The 24,784-nt window shown below is 37.9% G+C and overlaps 1 pseudogene; it reads right to left on the minus strand.

The window, feature by feature from the left end:
* Nucleotides 1-708: 708 nt before the first annotated feature.
* Nucleotides 709-1,957, minus strand: LOC119062559 (zinc finger and SCAN domain-containing protein 4-like; annotated as a pseudogene).
* Nucleotides 1,958-24,784: the final 22,827 nt, after the last annotated feature.

Here is a 24,784-nt window from a genome sequence, read left to right on the forward strand (position 1 = left end):
CCAGTTTCGTTTCTAACAACTTCCCAGATTAGTTGTTTGTCTGCAAACTTTATTGTGACATTGATGTGGATATAGAGCAATTTACTTTTGGGTCCTGGAGGACAAATCTCAGCTGTTGGTTTTTGACTGAAAGCAGTATTTAAATATGTCAGTGAGGCAACTTACTGTGATACTAATGGTGACAACATGCTTGAGTTTATTTATTTATCTATTTATTTCAACAAGTATTTACTGACCATTTGAAATATGTCAGCCACTTTCTAGGCACCTGAGACACTTTGGTGAACAACATGGAAATTCCCTTCCCTCCTTAAAGTTACATTTTAGTGGGGGAGACAATGAATAGAAAACATAATTGGGAAGTTATAAAGCAAATTCTAAATAGAGAAGTAATATGGACATATGCATACTCGCAGACATTTACATACCTATGTTGGGGAAGCTTCTGGTGCAGAGGAAACACGTCTAAAGGCAATTCTCTGGCCCTGGCTGGTATAGCTCAGTGGATTGAGCACAGGCCTGCAAACCAAAGAATCATGGTTCGATTCCCAGTCAGGGCACATGCCTGGGTTGCAGGCCAATTCCCAGCAGGGGACACATGAGAGGCAACCACACATTGATGTTTCTCTCCCTTTCTTCTTCCTTTCCTCTCTAAAGATAAATAAATAAAATCTTTTTAAAATAATAAAAAAACATAAATGCAGTTTTCTAGCGCATCCTCAGGTGTCAGTGGTAGGTGGGTGACTGGCGGTAGCATCCCTGGCAGACAGAACACACATAGGGCTTCTCTCCCATGTAGGTTTTCTCTCGGACCAGAAAGCTGGTTCTGTGGCTGAAGGACTCAGCACATGTGCTGCACCCGAAGGCTTCTCTCCTGCATGAATCTTCTGATGCCTGTGGAGGTCTGAGCTCTGGAAGGAGCCTTTGGCACATGCAGCACAAATAGATGTCCTCTCATTATTGTGTGTTCTCTGGTGGACTTTTAACTGAGAGAAATACCTAAATGTCTTGGGACACTTCTCACACTGGTATGACTTTGGGGTTCTGTGGAATCTTTCTTGGTGTCCCCCACATGTGGAGTTTCCTGCATTGCTCTGGTAGGTAGCAACAGGCTCCAGGGTGACCTGGTCCTGCCTGGAGACAAATGCTGCTCTCACCTCCATAAGGACATCTTGATAAGAGGGTGCTCTCAGGGACCCTTCCTGGGGCCTGGAAGTGCTTAGACTTGCTCTTCTAAAATGGAATGGATTCTCCCAAGAACAACCTCCTTTCGACACAGGATGGTTCTCTCCCTGGGTAATGAGTAGTAATAGTGTTTGATGGCCTTGACTAGTAATACTGTCATTTACTCCAGCAGTTTTCAAAGAACGGCTGCCACCATTTTCTTTACCTTCATCTCCTTGTCCTTTTGCAGAGAAGTACTTGGGGAGTCCATGAAGGCATCCCCACATTTGCCTCTGTTGGGGATCCTATTGACAACTGTTTTATTACATGAACAATGACTTCTTTTAAGGCATATTCTCTGAAAAGAGGGCTTCCTGTCCTTGCATGTGGATGTGGACCGAGTCAGAGGGCTTTATGCAATCATCGCTCTGGTCTTCCATGAATGTCTCCACCTTTCTGCCACTTGATTCCCAGTCCTCCTTCAACTGAGAGTTGTCACTGCAGTGCCTATTGATCATAAATTCTTCCAGGACCACTTGAAAAATAATTTCATCCTAGCTGTGTTTCTCTGGCTGTAGCCATAACTAAAATGACTTATGGAGTCTTTACAGTTCCTGCCTTGCACATGAGTTATTGCTATTTTGAAATGAGCTAAGCTGAGTGTTCTGGAACCCAGAGAACCTCCTGCATTTTGGAGAGCAGGTTTTTGACTGGGTTTAAAGTCCATATTTTTTGACCCACAGTCATCCCTGCATGGTTCAGATAAAAATGAGGTTCTGAGGTCTAAATCCATTCTTAGCAATGTTTCTCAGAGACTCAACTTCCAGGGTTCATTTCTTAAACTCCTGCGTTGATAGTGGTGGATGCTTAAAAGACCATGAGCTCCTTGAGAAGACTGAGCTTCAAACAGGGTGATCTTGAACCAAAGGCTGAGGTGCTAACTGGCTGCCTGCTCTGGGTTCATCTCCATTTTTTTAATGTTTTTAATTCTCTGTTCCTGTGCATAATGCTTTTGAGTGCAGAGCTAAGTTTGAAGTCAAAACAAACAAGAAAATTACTAGGTCAATACTTGTTGAACCAGATAATTCATCTCATATTAAAAATGCAGGAATATATTTTTCAGTTCTATAATTTTCTCAGATTTCTTATTATTTCTTTTTACAGGTGAAAACTTGGGGTAATCAGTTAAACAGTAAATCAAATATTGTGATTCAAATACTGTCTTACTGACTCACAGCTTGGGATACACAAATACATCAGACTTAAGTCCAACCTTTTATTGTAGGCAGCTGCTATTTGTATTAGAGGTCAAACAACCCTAATGTTCCAGTGCTAGCTTAAGAGACATGTTTCATTGGTTTTGTTTTCTCTGTTTTATTTTGTATCTGTTATGGAATGAATAATTGTGCCCCCCAATTCATAAGTTGAAGCCCCAATGCCCCAGTGCAGAAATGGGGCCTCTCCGGAAGTAATTAAGGTCTTATATGACTATAAGAGTGAAGCCCTAATCCTGTAGGATTAATGTCCTTATATAAAGAGAAAAGAGAAAGCTCCCTTCTCCTTTCTCTCTCTCTCTCTCTCTCTCTCTCCCTCTCCTCCCACATGCATGCACCAAAGAAAGATCCTATAAAGACAACGATGAGAAAGTGGCTGACCACAAACCAGAAATACAGCCCTCACTAGAAATCAGTTATGCTGGTACCCTGCTCTCAGACTCTCAGCCTCTAGAACCATAAGAAAATAAATTTCTGTTGTTTCAGCCACTCCGGCTGTGGTATTTTGTTATGGCAGCTTAAGCAGACTAATATAATACTTGCATGATATAGATCCAGAGTGTTTTTTAAAAATCTGAACTGGTCATTGTGCTGGGTAGCTTCCACATGCTCCTGTAGATCTATTCTCCATTCTCCCTCCTCCATTTACACTGATTTGGGTGTTTCATCTGTTTTCTTTCAGAAAAACTGATGACATGGTTGTCACCATTTTTAAATGGAGAGATTTTTGAATGAAAATAAATCTGGATTGTCACATACTTATGAGAAATTAGAAAATCTGGCAACAGTGTTGGCAATAACAAACTGGCACTTCCCTTGTAGAGTAGGTGTTAGTTCTCGAGTTGGCCACAGCTCCCACTTGGCATGCCTCATTCAATTTCTTTACCAGGCTGGCCTCTGTGGCCATCTGAGAATTACTATCCCTATTCCTCAGGAGATTATATGAAGGGCTGAAAGCACAGATGCTTGAAAATCTCCTTGACTGGCTACTGTAGGTGTTGCTGGTAACAGCTCATAATTGCAATCTGTTCTGGAATATTGTGTTTGGGTGATCAAAGCCCCTTAACTTGTGAGTGCCTAGAATTTGCCTCCTCTCCAAGACAAAACTAGCAATACATTCCAAGATGGACATCTCCATCCTGGATGGAACAATCATTTACCCTGACCAGGATTGATATATCTTCCAGAGTTGGGCTTGCCTTTACTATCCACAGTGACTCAGCTAGCCCCATTGCCAGGTTCATTGACTTAATATCCTATTGAGCATTACTTTGGATCAAGGGGCACACTTTTTGGCCAATAAGGTGCAATGGTGAGCATATGATCATGGAATCTACAAGGCATGCCTCATATCATGTCACCCCATCATCCAGAAGTTACCAGTATGATCAAACAGAATGCCCTCTTAAAGACATAGCTGAGGCACATCAGCTTGAAGATGACATTTGGTGAGGATGGAGCACTATCTTTTAAGATGCAATGTAGAATTTTAGCCAATGGCTATTGTATTGGTTCTGTATTCCCAATAACTATAAAATATAGGTCCAGTCCCCACAGGGTGCAAATAGAAATGACTTCATTCACCATCACTCTCAACTTGAGAAATTTTAGTCTCTGGTTGCTGAAGGGACAATTCTTCCATTGGGAGTCACTCCTAAGTCCTTGGCTGCCACCTGGTCACACAGGAGTTCCCATACTGGGGAACTTAAGGGATTCATTGGGCCATTTCTTAGTATTCTCAGGCCCAGGTTTGTTGTGGTCAGTCACCATGACCATGACATAATAAGGGCATGGTACTCAAGCTCAGGAATGAGGGTCTGGGTCTTTTATGGATTTCTCCTCCACAAGGATCTTCATCTCTGGCTCTAGGTTATCCTGACAACCAACCTAAAGTAATGTGCCTCTCCCTGTCACTATATCAAAATACCCCATCTTTCAGCTAACACCTTGAGGGGTACTATGCCAATTTGAGGAGAAAATAATCTTACAGGCATCTAGAGGAAAGAATGGCCTACTTTAGGTCATTGAGTATTTTGCCCATGAGCCCTGAGGCAACTGCATCTTTTCAAGACCCCTGAAGGCCTATAAGGCTGTAGGAACAAAGTTACTCCTTATGCAAGCAAAATGAAGGTGATTACGCTGATTATCCAGAGCCTGAATATATTCTAAAGAAGTACCAAAGATCTGAGGTAGACATGTTTTAAAATTTAATTATTCAGATCACTTAAGTTTTCAACTTAATATCGTTTATATAGTTCTGAAATTAGAATCTTTTGAAATTGTGCTAACACTTTATATACTGCATTTTGTTTTGTTTTGTTTTTAATTTCAGAGACAGACAGACATGAAGAATATGAGTTTAATTTCTAAGCAGTAATTTCCAAGTAATAACTATCATTATAAGCCTTTTTAAAAAGATATTATTTGTTTAGTTAGAGAGAAGGAAAGATAGGAAGAAAGAGAGGGAGAGAAACATCAATGTGAGAGAGAAACACCAATTGGTTGTCATTTGCATGAGCCCCAACCAGGCACTGGGCCCGAAACCCAGGCATGTTCCCTGACTGGGGACTGAACCAGAGACCCTTCACTCTGTGGAATGATGCCCAACCAGCTGAGCAATGCCAGCCTAGGCCATATAAGTCTTTTCTGTGCCAACTTACAAATAACTTCCAAATTGTGATATTTTTTTCTTTTCTTCACTTTCACTCTATAGTTATTGCCCAAATCTTAATTATTTCATTGAGTGAGAGGAAACTGGAATGCAGAAAGAAATTCTTATCTTAAATATCTCTTTATGCTTGTGCCTGGAACTATTAAGACATGAGAAAATGACACTTCCAGCTTTTACAAAGCACACTGCAAACAGTGGTATTTACAATGATGGAGAGGGAGAAAAATAAAATTTCACTTTATTGGTAATAAAAGTAATAGGTGTTGGTGTTTTTTTCCATAATAGTTATCCAAACTGCTTAGTTTTTATATCAGACTGACATTTATTTTCCTCTAAGATTCCCTCTGGGAAAAATTCAACCCTTCCAAAAGGGTTTCTACTTTTTCTTAAAATCATAACACATTACTTGGAAAATAAAGATATTCATGTTTAATATTCACTCTTTTGAAAAAGTTGGTAAATTGTATTTTTAAAATGCCACAAAATCTCCTTAAAGTTTAATTGAAAACGTTAAGCATGCTTTCTCCAATTCTTTCTTAAATTTTAGAGGTTTTTCTCAGTTAAGTCATGGTATTCTTTAATTTCATAAGTTTTATTTTATAATATTAGCCTTCAAGGATTGTGAACTCAATTTGATTGTTGTATAATGTGATTTTTAATTGTCTTTTTTCTGTGTAATATTACCCAATTTCAGAATATTTTTCCCAAAGCCCTCTCTATCTTCTTCTTCCTCTTCTCTTCCCTCTCCTTTCTTTCCCTCCGGAACTCTATCCGAACATTGTTAGATGAGACCGAACAAGATAGTCATATGTTCTGGGGGAGGGGGCAGCCACAATGGGCCCCTCAAGTACCCAGTTTGGGCGATAGGGAAGGCTCTGCCACTGGACCCTACAGGACACCTACCACATAGGCCACATTACCAAGACACACAGAGTCAAATCAGCTCTTCCTAATGCTTAGAAACAAACACAGGGAGGCTGCCAAAATGAGGACCAAAGTGAGGAGACAAAGAAACATGCCCCAAATGAACGAACAGATCAAAACTCCAGAAAAGAGCTAAATGAAATGGAGATAAGCAAACTATCAGATGCAGAGTTCAAAACACTGCTCATAAGGATGTTCAAGGAACTTAATGAAGACCTCGGCAGCATAAAAAAGGTCCAGTCAGAAATGAAGGATATGCTAATTGAAATAAAAAAACAATTTACAGGGAAACACAGTAGAGTGGATGAAGCTGAGAATCAAACCAATGACTTGGAACATAAGAAAGTAAAAAAACAACCATGAAGAACAAGAAGAGGAAGAAAGAGTCCAAAAAAATGAGGATAGTCTAAGCAACCTCTGGGGCAGCTTCAAGAAGTCCATCATTTGCATCACGTGGGTACCAGAAGAAGAAGAGAAAAGGCAGAAAATTGGAAATCTATTTGAAAAAATGATGAAAGAAAACTTCCCTAATTTGGTGAAGGAAATAGACATGTAAGTCCAGCAAGCACAGAAAGTCCCAAACAAGATGGATGCAAAGAGGCCCACTCCAAGACACATCATAATCAAAATGCCAAACATTAAGGATAAAGAGAGAATCTTAAAAGCAGCAAGAGAAAAGAAGTTAGTTACCTACTTTACTAGAAGGGAGTTCCCATAAGACTGTCTGATGATTTATTAAAAGAAATTTTGCAGGCTAGAAGGGATTGGCAAGAAATATTCAAAGTCATGAAAAGCAGGAACCTACAAGGTTGCTCTACCCAACCAAGCTATCATTTAGAATTGAAGGGCAGATAAAGAGCTTTCCAGACAAGAAAAAAAAAGAATTAAAGGAGTTCATCATCACCAAACCATTATTACATGAAATGCTAAAGGGACTTATTTAAGAAAAAAATCAAAACTATGAACCATAAAATGGCAAAAAAAAACCCATATCTATCAACATTAAAATCTAAAAAAGACATTAAGCAAACAAGAAAAACAGAGACAGTATCATGGATACAGAGAGCATTTTTATGGTTGCCAGATGGGAGGGGCATGTAGGGGAATGGGAGAAGGAGTGAGGGGATTAAGAAGAACAAATAGGTAGTTACAGATTAGCCACAGGGATGCAAAGTATAGCATAAGAAATGTACTAGCCAAAGAACGTATACACATGACCCATGGACATAAACAATGGTGTGGGCAATGCCTGGGGGAGTGAGGGGTGCTGGGTGGAAGGGGGCAAAGGATAAAAAATTAGAACTGTAATAGCATAATCAATAAAACATAATTTAAAAATATACCTGCTTCATCAAATTTTTTGTGTTGATTAAATGTAAAATTTCATGATAAGCATGCAGCATAGTTACTTGACACGTAATAATCACTCAGTAAATATTAATACTGATTATTTTATCACCCCCAAACCTATGATAGCTCTTCACAGAATAAAACTATAATTTAGCTGGTAATTCAATGGTACATATTGATTTTTTAGTTTATGTTTTCATGAAAAATTGTATATTTATAAAAATATATTTAAAATTTTTGGTTTCTTTATCAATTTTAGGAAAATAAAGGTATAAGATTATGTGTATCTGCATGCATAAAATGGATAAAACATCTTAGAATGTCTGTATTTCACATTTCCTCATTTTATTTTTCTCTGTTGCAAATTGGCTCCTCTCAACTCTGAAAATGACAGAGCTATTAATGTATTTAACCACATGTTGCACAGGAAATGGAAATGATGAAATAAAAGAATGAACAAATGGATAAACTGACCCTGAAAGTCAGATCATCTCATTACACTCCCGAAGGCTGAGGGAACTATGAGCGTCGGCCTTTTTCCAGGTGTGCCAGCAGCCACCCTCCTGTGCTGACTGGATTTGGGGTTAATTGGCTCTGTTGTGTCCTTTATCTTCTAGCTCTATTCATAATTTCATTGTTTCTTATTTACTTTTGTGTAGGCTATGACTGGTTCCTCTAATCTCTACTCAAGCAGAATAGTAGGCATAAGGAATTTGTGATTTAAATGGTGCCAAAAAAATACACTGAGCAAAAATCTTCTAGCTGCTTCTAGCTGGAGAGTTGTTCTTTCATCTGTTGTATCTGGAACAAGGATCTTTTGATAACCCCTATCACTTACTCATTAATGGTCACACACATTTAGTTTAACCAATTAGTGATTTTGCTAGTTTTTGAAAAAACAGGACAGTTAAGAATTGGGTAAGCAAAGGGAAAAGATCAAATTCTGAAGCATGGGGCGTTTATTCAGAAGAAATGGTTCTGGTGGCAGAGCCAAAAGGTGGGGCTCTTAACAGCAAGGAGGCGATGCAGCTGGGTGGGTGGGACAGTGGAAAGGACAGAGGAAAGTGCGGAGGACAAGCCTTTCTTTATCCTACGACTGGTCATGCATACTTCAGTAGAGCAATTTCTAATGACATAGCAAAATATCGTTTAAGTGCTAATGAAAAATTCATCAACAAGGGTAAAAATATGTAACTAGGATTTTCCCCCTTCTATCAGTCCCCAAGGTCTTTTGAGTAAAATGTGTAATTGCCTAACACCCTAACTCTGTGCCTTGCCACCCAATGGATTTGAAAAACTGGCTAATCTTATGAAAAGGCTGAGAGATGACCACTGACTGAATTTTATTCACATGGACCCTAACCACAAAGTGATTGAAGCCAAGAAAGTGTTCCAGAAAAGCTGTCCCCGTTCAAAGAGCTAAAGCTGCGTCTCAGCTGGAAACAAGGGTGGTTGGAGCGCATGCAGTGACTGAGCCCGCCCCAGCCTCTACAGGTTGCAGTGTTTGTTTTGTAAAGCACTTGTTTTGCTCAGTAGTTCTGATTTTTCAAAGCTTGCTCTATTACAGAATTTTTCCAATTTATTAAATTATATCCAGGAATCAGCACAAAAGGAGTACTTCATTTACTATAAGACATGAATAAAGGAGTGACTATAAAAGTGGCTGGAGGGAGGTTATCAACAGCTGGATTTTTCTCCAATATTGCTCACCTCCTTCAAACTCTGTAGAAGTGTATCTATACTGATATGCAAATAAAATTGCAGATCTGATCCAAGATACCAAAATTTAGTGAGCTGATTTATACGTACCTTGATAACTTTTGCAGTGAGTAGAAGGGAGAAGTCATATAAATAACATGAAAGGATAAGTAAACTAAAATAAAATATATTTTTGTCTTACACCTGCTTGGGGTGAGGTAAACATTCACTAATGCATGACAACTCAAAAGTGATGAAACTTCACTGTGGGTAGGGTACATATTTGGAAAACCTGGATTTGGGGTCAGGCGGAACTAAACATAATTCTAGCTTTACCAATCAATACTGGCTGTGTGGCAAGTTACTGAATATCTCCCAGCCTTAGTTAGCTCAGCCTCATTCTAGGATGAAAGAGATAATGTTATGTTTGTTTAGTAGATGGTCTGTGATGGCAAAAAATGGTCACTACTCTCCAGAAAGTGTTGCCTCAGACTCAACGTCCCTTTTGACCCTGCCCCCCAGGCTCAGCCTCTGAATACTCCTACTCCTTGGTTAAGGAGAACAGCATTAATCATTGATTTCCACTTAACTATGGCCTAAGAATATTCTCTTTTCCTCATCTCACTTTCTGTCATATTCACAAGCTATTGCAGTGTGTCAGGGTCACACAGAAATTAAGGATATACTGAGCATGAAAGGTCTTGATAAGGTCAAAGTACTAACAAATATAAGGCTTTATTTTCAAAGCAGCATTAAAATAAGAGGTAAAAAAAAAAGGTAAAATAAATAAATAAATAAATAAATAAATAAATAAATAAAATAAGAGGTAAATTGGTCTTTTTGTTTTCTAACTGAATTCTCTTGGGCTTGAATTACATCAAAATTCCAGGTTTAGACATCAGAAATCTAAAACATTTTCACTCATATGCAACCATTTTTAGGCTCCTAGCTGGAGGGGAGCTCTTCCTCGGGCCAGAAGGAAGGTTTCCTGACTCAGTAGATGACCTTGGACCTGGACCTCTCTCTCTCTCTCCACCACTTTTTCCTGTGTCTGCCTCCTACCTCCTGTTGAAACCCATCAGATTGTGATGACATTTTGACCCCAGTTTTTCTGAAATTCTTGTTAAATGCTTAAATCACTTCTTCTTCTACTATTGCAATTTCCTCTTGAGTATTTTTTTTCCAAAATCTTTGCTTATGAAAGTATTTTATCTCTCAAACCGTGGCCAGCCTTCGTTTCTAAAACAGAGGCCTCCCACTCTTCCTCATTTTGTATTTTATCTAAAACCATGTTAAATCCAGAACTACACTTTATTTCTAAATTATTATTATACATGAGGATGTCTTTGTAATCTTAGCTATTTATTTGGTTCATTCAATCACTTTTTCTCTGTCACTCAATACAGATCTGATTTAGTAGGTAGTCTTAAAATAAACTTACCATTAGTACAAAATATTTATTCCAACTACAGAGGTTTGCATAGCATTAAATGTTGCCTTAAATAGTCATCTCCTTGGTTGGTGAGACACTCTGAAAATTGTCTAATGTTCCTATAAATTAAGAGCATCCTAAGGTCTATTTCAATGTGGTAATTTTCCTACTCCACATTTGCTCAACTTCATGCATGCAACCTAGTATTCTATTTTAAAAGATTTTATCTGTGAATGAGATAAAACACAAGGAACAAATTACTTACTAAATCTTGAGACACTAAACAAAGAGTTTATGTCTGAGTTCTTTACCACAGATACAAATAACCCTAAACCCCTTCGATCCATGTTAATAAATTTCAGAAAGCCCATTCCCTCCTACACATAGAAATCTCTGTTTTTTTCCTAGCCTTGAAAACAACTGTTTAACTGCTGGGGTAATTCTTACCGAGTTATTATCCTTCACCATTTCGGAAAATGTTTTCTGCTCAGTATTCTTGTTTAGTCAGCACATTTTGGGGGATAATTTCTTTTTCTGAGTCTCTTTTCCCCCCAGAAAACAACATTTCTTCCCACGTACAGAAGAAAGGCCATGTGATTCATGCAGAAGAAACACAGATGTTACGACTTATGGATGGCGGAGAAATTGAGAAAGAGCCTACATCTCCTGTTGGCTCTCTTGGTTGTTTGAAAAGCTAACCATCACTTCATTAGGAAAGAAGCAAAAACAGGTTCATGCTGTGCTTCTGTTGTGAGAAATTCACAAAGAATGCTGCACACCCAAAAAACAGTTTCGTAACAAATCACACCTGCTTTGCAGAGCACCTACCCTCATGACTTGCCGTTTGGGGCACATATTGGAAATCAGTGTTTTATTATTTTGTGTTGATGGCATATTACTAAATATGACATCTCTTTCAAATGATACTTATTCATATGCCTCATTGACCCCTACTTTCAACTCTTGGTTGATGACTGCCTATTTTTCTGAGGTGCCCTAGGACCCTGCAAAATGCTTTGTTTCATCTGCCATATAACCTAGGTTTCAAATCAGACTTTTCTAAACAATATCCTACAAAATTTATGAAAGTTTATCCAGGCATTTTCACATGATACCTACAAACAGAAAACGAATTTTAAGACTTCTGCCAAGATGGAGGCATAGGTGGAAGCACTGTACCTTCTCACACAACCAAGTTTAAAAATAACAAAGTTTTAACAACAAAAACGCAGCCAAACCACAGAAAATTGAACTATACAGAAATCTGACAACAATGAACCCTTCAGCCAAACTGGTAAGACGGGCAGAGCCAGCAGCAAAGTGGGGTTGGGCAGGAAAGATCCACCAGACTGGCCCAGGTGCACAACCCAGGCATGCCGGCAGCCATGGGTGGATCCCAGCTGTGGAGTAGCAGGAGGACCCACTGAGGGCTGACCACGGTCACACATTCATGTGCAGATAAACCAGTGAAAGAGCGAGCAGTGAGACTGAGACAGACCGTGCAGGCCCCAGTGGTGGGAAGCAGCAGAGAGGACCACCATTGTCCCTTTCTGACCCTGCCCCCACATACAGTGTCCCAAACCAGTGACCTGGGTAGCCCCACCCTGGTGAACATCTAAGGGCTCCACTCCTCGTATGTAACAGGCACGAACAGATCAAAACATGGCTCAAGAACAACTCAGAGCCCCAGAGCCAATAAATCTAAGCAATGAAGAAATAGCCAAACTTTCAGATGCACAGTTCAAAACACCAGTGATCAGGATGCTCACAGAACTGGTTGATTTTAGTCACAAATTAGAGGAACATATGAAGGCTAAACTAATTGAAATGAATGGAAATGCACAGGAAACCAATAGTAATGGAAACTGGGACTCAAATCAAAGGAGTGGACCAGAAGGAAGGAAAAAATGACCAAACAGAAAAGAATGAAGAAACAAGAATTCAAAAAAATGAGGAGAGGCTTAGGAACCTTCAGGATATCTTTAAACATTCCAACATCTGAATTATAGGGGCACCAGAAGGGGAAGAGGAACAGCCACAAGTGGAAAACGTATTTGAATGAATAATAAAGGAGAACTTCCCCAATTTGGCAAAGGAAATATACTTCCAGGAAATCCAGGAAGCTCAGAGAGTCCCAAAGAAGTTGGACCCAAGAAGGAACACACCAGGGCACATCATCATTATATTAGCCAAGATTAAAATGAAGGCAAGAATCCTAGAAGCAGCAAGAGCTAAGGGGACAGACACCTACAAAGGAGTTCCCATCAGACTGTCAGCAGATTTCTCAAAAGAGACCTTACACCCTTGTTGTGCATAATTGACTACTGTTTATTACACTCTAATAATTACAAATGCAAAGCATTAATATACTAAATATAAATAACTAGTGATGAATAAAAACATTTTTTTCTTGAGAGTGTTAAATAGTTAATAAAATATCAAAATTTCATTGCTTTCCATTAAACTTACATTTTAATCAATGGGCTCACATTGAAAGCCACCACACAAATACTTCAAAGGGTCTTTGGGAGTCAGATAATGATGCAATGAATTCTTCTTTCAAATGCCACATGTCCCATACCTTTTCCTAGGTCTCTTTGCTAGGAATTGAGAAACTGAGTTTCAACCACAGGCAGCCTGATATCAGGTCCCATGCTCTTAGCCAGTGATACACCATGATATTTCATCACTGTAAGTTTGGAAAACTTGAACGCCGTAAACCCTCCTTGTGCATGTCACAATACATGGGTATACTTAAGGTTCTGGGAATACTTGGAGGAGGAGCCACTGGAGCCATAAACTAATAGAAACACTTAAATGGCAATTTTAATGAACTGCTGGAAGCTGAGGATACAAAATCAATGTAAAAAAATTCACTGCATTCCTATATACTCAATGAAATTTCAAAAATCAAGATGAAAAAAAAGAAACAATTTCTTTTGCAATTGCAACAAAATGAATAAAGTACCTAGGAATGAATTTAATAAAATATGTGAAGAACCTGTATACCAAAAACTATAAAGCATTATAAAAAGAGATTGAAAAAGACAATGAAGTGAAAAGGTACTCAGTGTTCATGGATTGGAAGAATCAACATAGTTAAAATGTCCATATTACTCAAAACAATACAGAGCTATAATGCAAACCCCAAAGCAATTTAAAAAAATAGAACAAAAATTCATCAGATTTGCGTGAAACCACGAAAGACTCTGAATAGCCAAAGCAATCCTGAAAAAAAGAACAAGCCAGAGGTATCACACGACTTGACTTCAAATTATAATACAGGCCAATGATAATCAAAACAGCATGGTATTAGCATAAAAACACACACAGACCAATGGAACAGAACTGAAAGCCCAGAAATAAAACCAGATGTATATGGACAAATAATTTTTGACAAAGGAGCCAAAAACACACAATGGAAAAAAGAAAGGTTCTTCAATAAATGGTGCTTGGAAAATTGGAAAGCCACATGCAAAAGAATGAAACTAGACTACATTTTGTCCCCATGTACAAAGCTTAATTCAAAGTGGATCAAAGACCTAAATATAAGATCTGAAACAAAAAATAACAGAGAAGAAAAATATAGATACCAAAATCATGAACTTTAATGTTAGGGAATATTTTGTGAATTTGACCCCAAAGGCAAGGGAAGTAAAGGCAAAAATAAATGAATGAGACTGTGTCAAACTAAAAAGCTACTGCACAGCAAAAGAAACCACCAACAAAAACAAAAAGGAAACCAGTCAAATGGGAGATAATTGCAAGATATATGAAGAACTCAACCAACTTACCACCAAATAATACAATTAAAAAATGGGCAGAGGACCCGAACAGGTACTTCTCCTAAGAAAACATACAAATGACCAACAGACATATGAAAAGATACACAACTTCAGTAGCTATTAGGGAAATGCAAATCAAAACTACAAGTGCCTTGGCTAGTGCGGCTCAGTGGACTGAGTGCCAGCCTGAGAACCAAAGGGTTGCTGGTTTGATTCTCAATTAGGACACATGCCTGCATTGTAGGCCAGGTCCCCTGTTGGGGGTGTGGGGGAGGTAACTACACATTGATGTTTCTCTCCCTCTCTTTCTCCCTCCCCTCTCCTCTCTCTAAGAATAAATAAATAAAATCTTTTTTAAATTATTTATTTATCTTTAGAAGGGAAGGGAAGGAGAGAAATATCAATGTATGGTTGCTTCTGGTGCATCCCCTATTGGGAACTGGCTTCTGCTGGGAACTGGCCTGCAACCCAGGCATGTGCCCTGATGGGGAATCAAACTGCGATGTTTTGGTTTGCAGGCCTGTGCTCAATCCACTGAGCTACACCAGCCAGGGCAATAAAATCTTTTAAAAAATTAATAAAAAACTACGACAAAATAACACCTAACACCTATTAGAATGGCTATTTTCAAAGAGACAAGTAATAAATAACAAGTGCTGGAAAGGTTGTAGAGACAAAGGAACTCTCATTCACTGCTGGTGGGAATGGAAATTGGTAGAGTCACTATGGGAAACAGTATGGCAGTTCCTTAGAAAATTAAGAACAAAGTTACCATATTACCCAGTAATCCCTCTTCTGGGTACCTACCTAAAAAAACTTGAAATATGTCTTACAAAGATATATGCAGCCCTATGTTCATTGCAGCACTATCCATGGTGTCCAAGATATGGAAACAACCAAGTGTCTCTCAATAGACAATTAGATAAAGAAGATGTGGTACATATATACAGTGGAATACTACCCAGCCTTAAAAAATGATTAAATACTGCCATTTGCAGCAACATAGATGGACCTTGACAATATTATGATAAGCGAAATAGGTCAGTCAGCAAAAGTTAAGAACCATATGATTTCACTTGTATTGAAACTCACAGACCCAGACAACAGTAAGGTGGCGACCAGAGGGAACAGGGTGGAGGGGTAGTAAAGGATAAAGGGGGGCAAATATATGGTGATGGAAGATGATTTGCCCTCAGTTGGGGAGCACATAATGCAATATACAGATCATACATCATAGAAATTATAAAATAAAAGAAGAAATAAAAAGAAATTTGTGTGGTCTTAAAGCATTTTTCTGGTGGCCTGGATTCCTTCTCCATAGGCAGGGGAAGAGAACAGACCTTTCACCCACCAATACAGCATTAACTGCTCGCTAATACATTTATCTTTAGAAGGGAAGGGAAGGAGAGAAATATCAATGTATGGTTGCTTCCTCAGAGCAATCTAATGAATTCCACTGTTAGTCCCATTTTGCATATGAGAAATGAAGGCTTAGAGATATTAACTAGCTCAAGTGGCTGAGCTGGGATTTCATGTAATTCTAATGGTCATATTTTCTCCCTCCATGAAACATGCCCCTTTCATCGAAGGTATTTCCCGTTCCTTTTGGAAAAACTCTATCTACCTAGAACAGAAAAAAAAAAAGAGGTAAACCAATTCATCTTGAATTTTGAAGGAGGACAAAGCTACCATCTTCCCAAGCTTGAGGGAAAAAATGCAGTCATAAATTGCTTTCAGTGAAATATATAAGGTCAATTGCAAAACACAGTAAGTCGATGATTTTGTTTAAATGGTATGAGTACCAAACATATAAACATTTATCACAGTCACTTTTTTATTAGAGCTCTACATGGAATTTTTTGAATGGTCATTATACACATCTGTTTCACATCTGTAGTCTTTCTGTCTACAGCTTTACTGCTGGGGGCAACGTTAAAGTCACATCCTCTCTCACCACTGAAAGACAAATCAAGGAGGCTTCCCAACTAAGCGTAATGCTGAACAAAACAGAAGGAAAATGCATGTTTGGGCATATGGCATGGGGGTCCGGGGCAATCTATAGAAGAAAATTTGATAATGCAGGGAGAAAATAGGTAACATTTCAGATGGTTAAGGTATGCTAGACAGCAGAGCTGTAGAGATACTCTGGGATAGATAAATTGATAGATTGTAATCTATCAATTTATGAGAAGGCCCAATCTGTCCATAAGCAGTTCTATTTGTAATTGATCTGTTGCCAACCAAATGGCTGTTTTGATTGTTGTGGTTCAACTACTACGTTCATTCAAATTAAACAGTGAGTTAAATAGTCAGTCTACAGAATTAAAGATAAGCCCAACCAATTGGATTGGCAAAATGCCTCTTTTCTACTTCTCTGTGACTATGAGATCTATATTATTTATTCAACATGAAAAACTTAAATATGTATTTGTGGATCAATGTAAAATACGCCCAGTCTGAAAAGCAGAATAATGGTCTCCAAAGATGCCCATGTCCTAATGTCGAGAACCGGTGAACATATGAGGTTACATGGGGAATAAGGTTGCAAATAGAATCAGGCTTGCTAATCAACAGACCTTATCTGTTTTTTGCCTTAAGTGATACTATAAAGCTACAATAATTAACATAGTGTGATACTGGCATAAAAACAGACACATACACCACAGGAAGAGAAAAGTGAGAGCCCAGAAATAAACTGAAGCATATATAGTCAACTAATAATTCAACAAGTAGATTAAACAAAGACAGTCTCTTTAATAAATGATTCTGGGATAATTGGATATTCACATGTAAAGAATAAAACTAAACTCCTATCTTACATCATTTACAAAAATTAACTTGAAATAGATAAAAGATTTAAACATAAGACCAAAAGCCATGAAACTCCTAGAAGGAAAAATAAAAATAAAGCTCATGGAAGCCTTGACTGGTATAGCTCAGTGGATTGAGCGCAGGCCTGTGAACCAGAGGATCACGGTCTGATTCCCAGTCAGGGCACATGCCTGGGTTTCAGGCCAGTTCCCAACAGGGGACCCAGGAGAGGCAACCACACATTGATGTTTCTCTCCCACTCTTCTTCCCTTCCCCTCTAAAGATAAATAAATAAGATCTTTAAAAATAAAAATAAAAAATAAAGCTCATGGGCATGGGTTTTGGTAATGATCTTTTGGATCAGATACCTAAAGTACAAGAAACAAATTCAAAAATAAAAAAGTAGGATTACATCAAACTAAAAAGTATCTGCTCAACACAAGAAACCATCAACAAAGCGGAAAGACAACCAAGAGAATGGAAAAATACTTACAAGCCATATATCTGATTAGGGGTTAATATCCAAAGTATATAAAAAACTCATACAAGTCAACAATAAATAAATAAATAACCCAATTGAAAAATGGGCAAAAGATTTAAGCAGACATTTTTCCAGATGAGCTATCTGAAAGGCCAAGAGGAGGTAAGAAGTTGCTCATTGTTACTAGTCATTAGGGAATGAAGATTAAAACCACAATGAGATATAACCTCATGCTGGTTACGATGGCCACCACCAAATAGCAGGAGTTAAATGCTGGTATGTATGTGAAGAAAAGAGAACTGTGCACTTTGGTAGAATTGTAAATTGGTGCAGCCACTATGGAAAACAGTATGGAGGATCCTCAAAAAATTAAAAATGGAATGATTCCAGTTTCACTGCCAGAAACATGAAAAGGAAATGAAAACACCAACTCGAAAAGATGTTTGCAACCCTACATTATTAGCAACATTTTCAATAGCCAAGACATGGAAACAACCTAAGTGATCATTGATAGCTGCAAGAATTTAAAAAGTATGTATAAAATCCACATATGTATACCCAATGAAATGTTATTCAGCTATATAAAGTGAGACAATCCTACCACTTATAAAAGCATGGATGAATCTTAAACGCTTTATACTACATGAAATAATTTAGATGGAGAAAGACAAATACTGCGTGATCTCACTTAAATGTGGAATTGAGAAAAAGGAAAAAAGAAACCTGACTCGTGGTTACCACTGATGAAGGGGAAGGGGAGAAGGAATTGGAGGCAGGCAGTCAAAAGGTGTGAACTTCCAGTTACAAGTACTGGGTAAAGTACGTCATGTACAGCGTGGTGATTGTCGCCAGCACGGCTATGTTATATACAGGAAAGTTACTGAGAGTAAATCCTAAGACTTCTCATCACAAAGAGAAAATGTTTTTCTCTCTCTCATTTTTTTGTATCTATGTAAGGGGATAAATGTTAGCTGAACCTACTGTGGTACTCATTTCACAATATGAATCACACCACCATGCCGTATGCCTTCAACTCATACCATGACATATGTCAATCATTTCTCAATAAAACTGGGGGAAGGGGAAGAAAAGAAATGCTCCTAGCGATGAGAGTAGAACTGGTGAAACCAGAACACAATGTATTTGTGTGATAAAAAACTAAAAGAACATAAAATATGAAATTCACCATGAAAAACACAATACTATATTTTATATAAGTATAGTGATTCATTCTACTTTTGCTAGCATTATGTGAATATGACACTCCATCCAAATCATGTGATACATTCTATCAGAGTTTAAGAAACTGATGAACAGTGAGACTAAGTTCCTATGATATGAGTATAACACAAAACAGAAATTTGACAAAAAAATCGGATGTTTTAGTTCTTTGTTAAGGTTAATTAAATAACCAATATGACTGGCCACTATAGGCTAGATAGGCATTTTAATTTTTTTATTATTGAATTGATCAGTGTACATTATAGGGAATAGGAGGACTATTTAAATCATATTGGTTCACACAGATATTTTTTTTCGCAGACGCAGACTTGCTTGTGGATCTACTTGGAAGAATTAACTTGGCCAGTCATAATAAAAAAAGAAAAATAGAAAAGATAAAAGTCAGAGATTTTGTGTGTGTGTGCCAGCATAATTCTAAGATTTTTAGTGCCTATATAATTTTAGTATCTATTGTATATTTTTTAATCTCTGCTGTCTCTTGATTTTCCCTTTCTGTATGTCAATTAGCAGCAGTACTTTCCTGAGAAAGCAGAGCACTGTTCTAAAAAGTTTACATCTAAAGCCCTTATGGAAATCATGTCTCCTTGTCTTGATTTCATTCATCTGGTGGAAGGTAGATCATATAGATTCTATAATTCTTGGGCATTACATACACTTATTCTCTTAAAATTAGTTTCTGTTCTTATAGACTTATAAATCACAATGCAACATGAAGAACCGCAACATAATTTTTTTCTTCCAATTCCCAGAAAATAGGAGACTAAAAAAAAAACCATTCTATATTTAAATAACTCCAAAAAATGTTTACAAATTCAACAGTGACCAGTTTATCTTTTTAACACTGTTAACACCACCAGCAAGAGGCATTTCCTTATACTTGATCTATGCAGTGTGAGAACTTGGCCTCTTGTTCTTTTTGATGGAGGGGGGAAACAGCTGGTAACCATTACGTATATTATATACCTTCAAACCCTGCAAGACTGTTATTAGGTTACCTTTCTTCTCCAAGATAAGCAATTCCAATGTCTTTAACTCTTTCTTGTAAGTTCCACTTTCCAACCCTCTCATCAACATTCAGAGTTCTTCTGAATCCTCTCCAAACTTCAGAGTTCTCTTAAGGTGTGGAGCCCCAAAGGGGAAGGCACTTTCTTATAAAAATCTGACCAGTGCTGAGTAAGAGAAAGTACCATCTATTTATCCATCTGTCTATTTAAAGTTAAGTGATCACGGAAGGTCTACCACCATAGACCATAGATGCTGGGTGTATTTTGGTGCTAGAGGAACACGAACATCAAAAGGGAGGAAGCATGTCTGTTTTTGCCTTAAGCTTTTGGCTTCGGTGAGACCACACCTAAAAGGGACCTTAACACTCGTCTAAAGCCAAATAACAGACAGTGTCTGGTCTAAATCAGAGAGAGAGACATTCTGCTGACTCAGAATCATTATCTTTGAAATTGCTTGTTCTTACATGGTTAAATGTTGATTACCAAATCCCACCTGTATGTGTGCATGTGAGAGAGACTCATGTTACTTATTTACATCTGTTGCCACTATTAAATGTAGTTTCTTTATTAAAAAAAAACTTACCAGTTTTATTTGTTTTGTTTCATGACAGAACCCAGATTGTCTATACCTAGTGAAATTCCCCATGTTTTAAAGTAGGACATTTCTTATTGTCTTTTCCACTCATTCACTTTGTTTCTCCCTTCTGGCCCTTTGTTTTTCCTGTTCCATTCCCTTCCCTCTCATTCATTATATCAAATATCTACTTGTGTCATCTGGGGATGGAGCAGAAAAGAATTAGTAAAAATGCGAGGATGGAGTAGAGAAGACATTTAACTAAGGACAAAGAGTCTCCACTGTTCACATTTGAAAATACCAAACAGAAATGATGAGTGTCAGGCACACCCGACTTCCCAGTTGTGACCAGAGAAGACAGGAAGTAAATTTATCAAGTAACCAAGAAGTCACCCCAGCACCTCACACTCAAACGTTCAGTGGTTCAGAATTTGAGAGGCTTTTAATTCTAACATGAGTCGTGAGTTGTACTGCATCCAAAGTGAAGTTTAGAATAAAGCAGTTCATTCTTTGACATCCTCTCCACAGCCTTGGAGAGAAGGTGTCTAGACTCTGCACTTCAAAAGGGAGCTGTGTTTATTCGTGTGGCTAAACTGAGAGGGAAGCCCAAGAATTAGAAGGACAGAGAGACACTTCCTTGCGCTGACCAACCACCAGCAGGCTGGCACAATCATGGCCAACCTGCCTGGTAAATAGGTGTTTGAAAATATTATGTCTTGAGTAAGGAAGTCTCCGGCTGAGTGCGGTGTTATCAGGCAAAAATCTGTGTACCTGGACTTCGTGTCCAAGTGTCTTCAAACCCCAGTCTTTGCACTGACTTATGTCAACATATGACTCACAAGAGTCAGAAAGGCAAAAACAGGCACAAAGAAGGCAAAGCTGGGGAGAAGAGAGCAAATAGAAACATAAGCCAAAGTAAGCCAGCTTGGTTCTGAGGAACACTGCTAACACTTTCTTTTTCTAATCCATCAAAAGAAAAAAGAAAAGATGAATCTGGGTCCTCTCATGACTAGAACTTTCTTCCCATCTCAGAGGAACAAGGAGATAATCTGAAAATGTATAAGATTTAAAAACAGAAGTAACATTGCCCTTTAATCCAAACCATTGCCAGAAAGCACCAATTATTTTTATTCCAGTCTCTCGGTTCCAACAGAGATTTGTGTTAGGTTTCCTGAACAGTTTATAAATATATCTCATTCACTGTCATTAGAAAATGAGATTGTAAAGCAAATTAAACCCTTTCTTTGGGAGTAAATTACTGGACATTGGTCTCTTGTGTAACTGAGTCTCAATAAGAAACACCCCAAATAGTAAGCACTGATAGTTCCCTCAAGTATCTGGTTAAAATAGTCTCAAAGTATATTCATTCAAAATGAAAATATCTGTATTAGAAAAATACTGTTGTGAAATGAGGAATCTTTTATTTATCTTATTGTACAGTCAGAATTATCACCACCAGGAAATGCTAACTAAAACTTTAAAATCTTAAACTTTTGCCAGTATACTAAAGCAAGTACATTTCAGTAAAAACGCAGGGTTTCTTATTTTTTCCTTTTAAGTAGCAGAACTAAATAAAGACTAGGAACTCACTGGTCATGGGCTGAATATAAAGTGAGTTTTTTGCATAGCGCATAACTTACTGTGTGTACTCAGTAAAGCCATCAGAATACCTGTGGAGTGAATCAATCCCCGACTCCGTCTCCTGGAAAACAGAGGGTGTGGAAACAAAAATACCTGGAGAATTTGGCCTATTTTAGCCGACAATGTAGAAAATCCAGTGTTCTCTGCCTTAATATATGAAGTGGCTGATAAAATAATTCCAAACTCACATAATAAAGTCCAATATCCTGGTTCTCCAGGCTCTGCAGGCACAACCAGCGACGTAGATACAAGAACACAGATCAGAGACAAAGAAGACCGTACGTAGAGAGACGGCAAATTCCACTCAACTAGGAAAGATTGACTTAGGCGTTTAACCAAGAGTTTAAAATTCTCGTTAAAAACTAATAAGACATTTAAAATGTTCTCTCTAAAATATAAAACTAGTATTTTTCATGTTTTTGTACATTTTCTATAAGACCTCTAAATATATCACCTATGTTTCTAGTGATATTCTGTGCTCTGAAAAAAAAGGATAATTGTCAAATGCTAATAACCCAAGGGGTTTTATGTAGTAAAAGCTGCGTTGTTCTCTCTGATGAACTGAGGACAATAAATATGACTTTTCTAATTGTAAATAGAGTATTATAGACAAGTTGTGAGTGCAATTTCTTCTTTAGGGCTTTGGTTCTAGACATGTTTTTTGTTTTGTTTTGTTTTGTTTTGTTTGTTTTAATAATGTGGGACCAAAGGACGCCGGTGAACTAATGTGAAAGCAGATTCTAATGAGTGTGGAAAGCCCATGCTCGGGTTAGCCCGAAGAAGAGACCACCAACGTCTTCTGCTGTAGCAACCTCACCGATGCAACTACTTTGGGTGAAAATGAGCCAGCCTGACTTATACGTGATGGCCAATTCAATGGTTCCTACACTTACATTCACTGAGACTCAATATATAGCTCTGTATATGTTGTGGATAGTGGGCTGGCTATTGTCTTTTGCCTCTATGGCTGATAGCCTTTCTGAGAATTCCTGGTGGCAAGCTGCACTGCTTTTACTAGTAATTTCCTATAGTAGACCTGCTGGGCTTTGCTTGATTTTTTTTTTTAACTGCTATGCCACACTTTCAGGAATGGTCAGATTGAGGGTGGTGTGTGTGGGGGAAAAAAAGGAAGGTGACCAGCAGGAAAGGTAGATTTTGTTGTTATTTCGTTTTTATTTTGTTTTATCATAAACAACTCTGCAATCCCACTAAAGCTGGAAGGGAATAAGGAAAATATGTAACCCAAAGAACTACAATGAGAGCACAAATATTATAGGATATTCAAGCAGGTGGGGGTGGAGAGGTGCTCTCCTAGATGCAGGAAGACTCATCTGGTGGTCAAGACAAGACCGCAGACCAGGATCTGAGTAGATCCTGTGTTTAAAATGGCTGTTGTAGAGCAAATAAAAAGACTTCCTGTCAGTGCACCAGCTCTCCAGTATGTACATGGAGGCAGACTTTCATGGTCAAGTAGCAAATAAAAATGGAAGACCAACAAGTGTTACACTGCATACTTCCTGTTTCTCAATCAGTGTTTCTTAGAGAGGTGGTCCAGTGAATGGGTAGATAGAATGAAGGATGGAAGAAAGGAAGAAATAAAAGGTTGCCATCACTCTAACTCTCTGTGAGTTAACATTTACAATATGATCCAGAATAAATGTTGGACTCTAGTCACTGAAGGGAGAAGTTGGAGGAAGGGGCTGCTGTAGTTTCTATCATCCTCTCTCTGTTTCTTCTTTACTCTCAGATAAGAAGAGGGCTGAGTGGATGGGTAGAAAATAATTTAGGGCCAACAAAATTATAGAGTGTTAACAGGAAAGGGCTTGAGGTTTAGGAATTTGAGTCTCAGATATTTCTGCCCATCCTTCTCTTTCTACCCAAAACATGATTTTGAGTTTGATTTCTCAACACCTTATTTTCTTAAATAATATTTGATGAATCTGTGAAATAATCAATGTACTTCTCAATACCACTTAAATATTTTAGTATCAGCAGTTGAATCAAAGGTATGCTCATATTGCATCAATTTCTTATGGTGTTAATAATGAAATCTTGCAACAACTCTTGCCTGAACCAAATTTTATGTTTTGAACATCCAAGGAAATACTTTTGACAGTGTAAATTAATGTTACACAAATTAGATGAGTAGCTTCTTTTAAAACTTTGAGAGCTTCTAATTATACAGTTTTCTCTTTTCATACAGTTACTGGGGGAAAACTGGAAAATAAAAGGCCCAGCACAGATAACATTCCTTTTTTATTACAAAATTTTTATTTACAAAGTCATAAGCATATAATTCTGTAACAGTAATATCACACTCAAGCACACCATATGATATTTTAAGTGAAATGTTCAAATAAAAACTATAAATTATTACACTCATATTATTACCTTACCAACCACACTCAAGCAGGCCTTAGTTCTTGCTGGTCCCTGTACATGGAAGTGTTAAGAAAGAAACAAAAATTATTTATTAGATTTCTTCTCAGAGTTGAGAAAGGCCATGCTAATGCTGCCAATATTCAATTTCCTTTTTTTCCTTCTGGAATACAGTTCCCAAAATTTTGGGAGAGTAAGTGGGGTCAGGTGACTGAGTTTTTGCAAGTGGTGCATAGATGGAAGTGATGTGTCTTAATGCTAGGCCATATCTATGAAACCTTCTTCCTTCACTTGCCTACTGAGTGCATAAAAGAACTCAGTCTCTAGAGGATGGGAAAAACCTAGTTTCTCAAA

Source organism: Artibeus jamaicensis, unplaced genomic scaffold (assembly GCF_021234435.1).
Source record: "Artibeus jamaicensis isolate MK-2021 breed Jamaican fruit bat unplaced genomic scaffold, CSHL_Jam_final contig_1015, whole genome shotgun sequence".
In the NCBI taxonomy this organism is placed as follows: domain Eukaryota; kingdom Metazoa; phylum Chordata; class Mammalia; order Chiroptera; family Phyllostomidae; genus Artibeus; species Artibeus jamaicensis.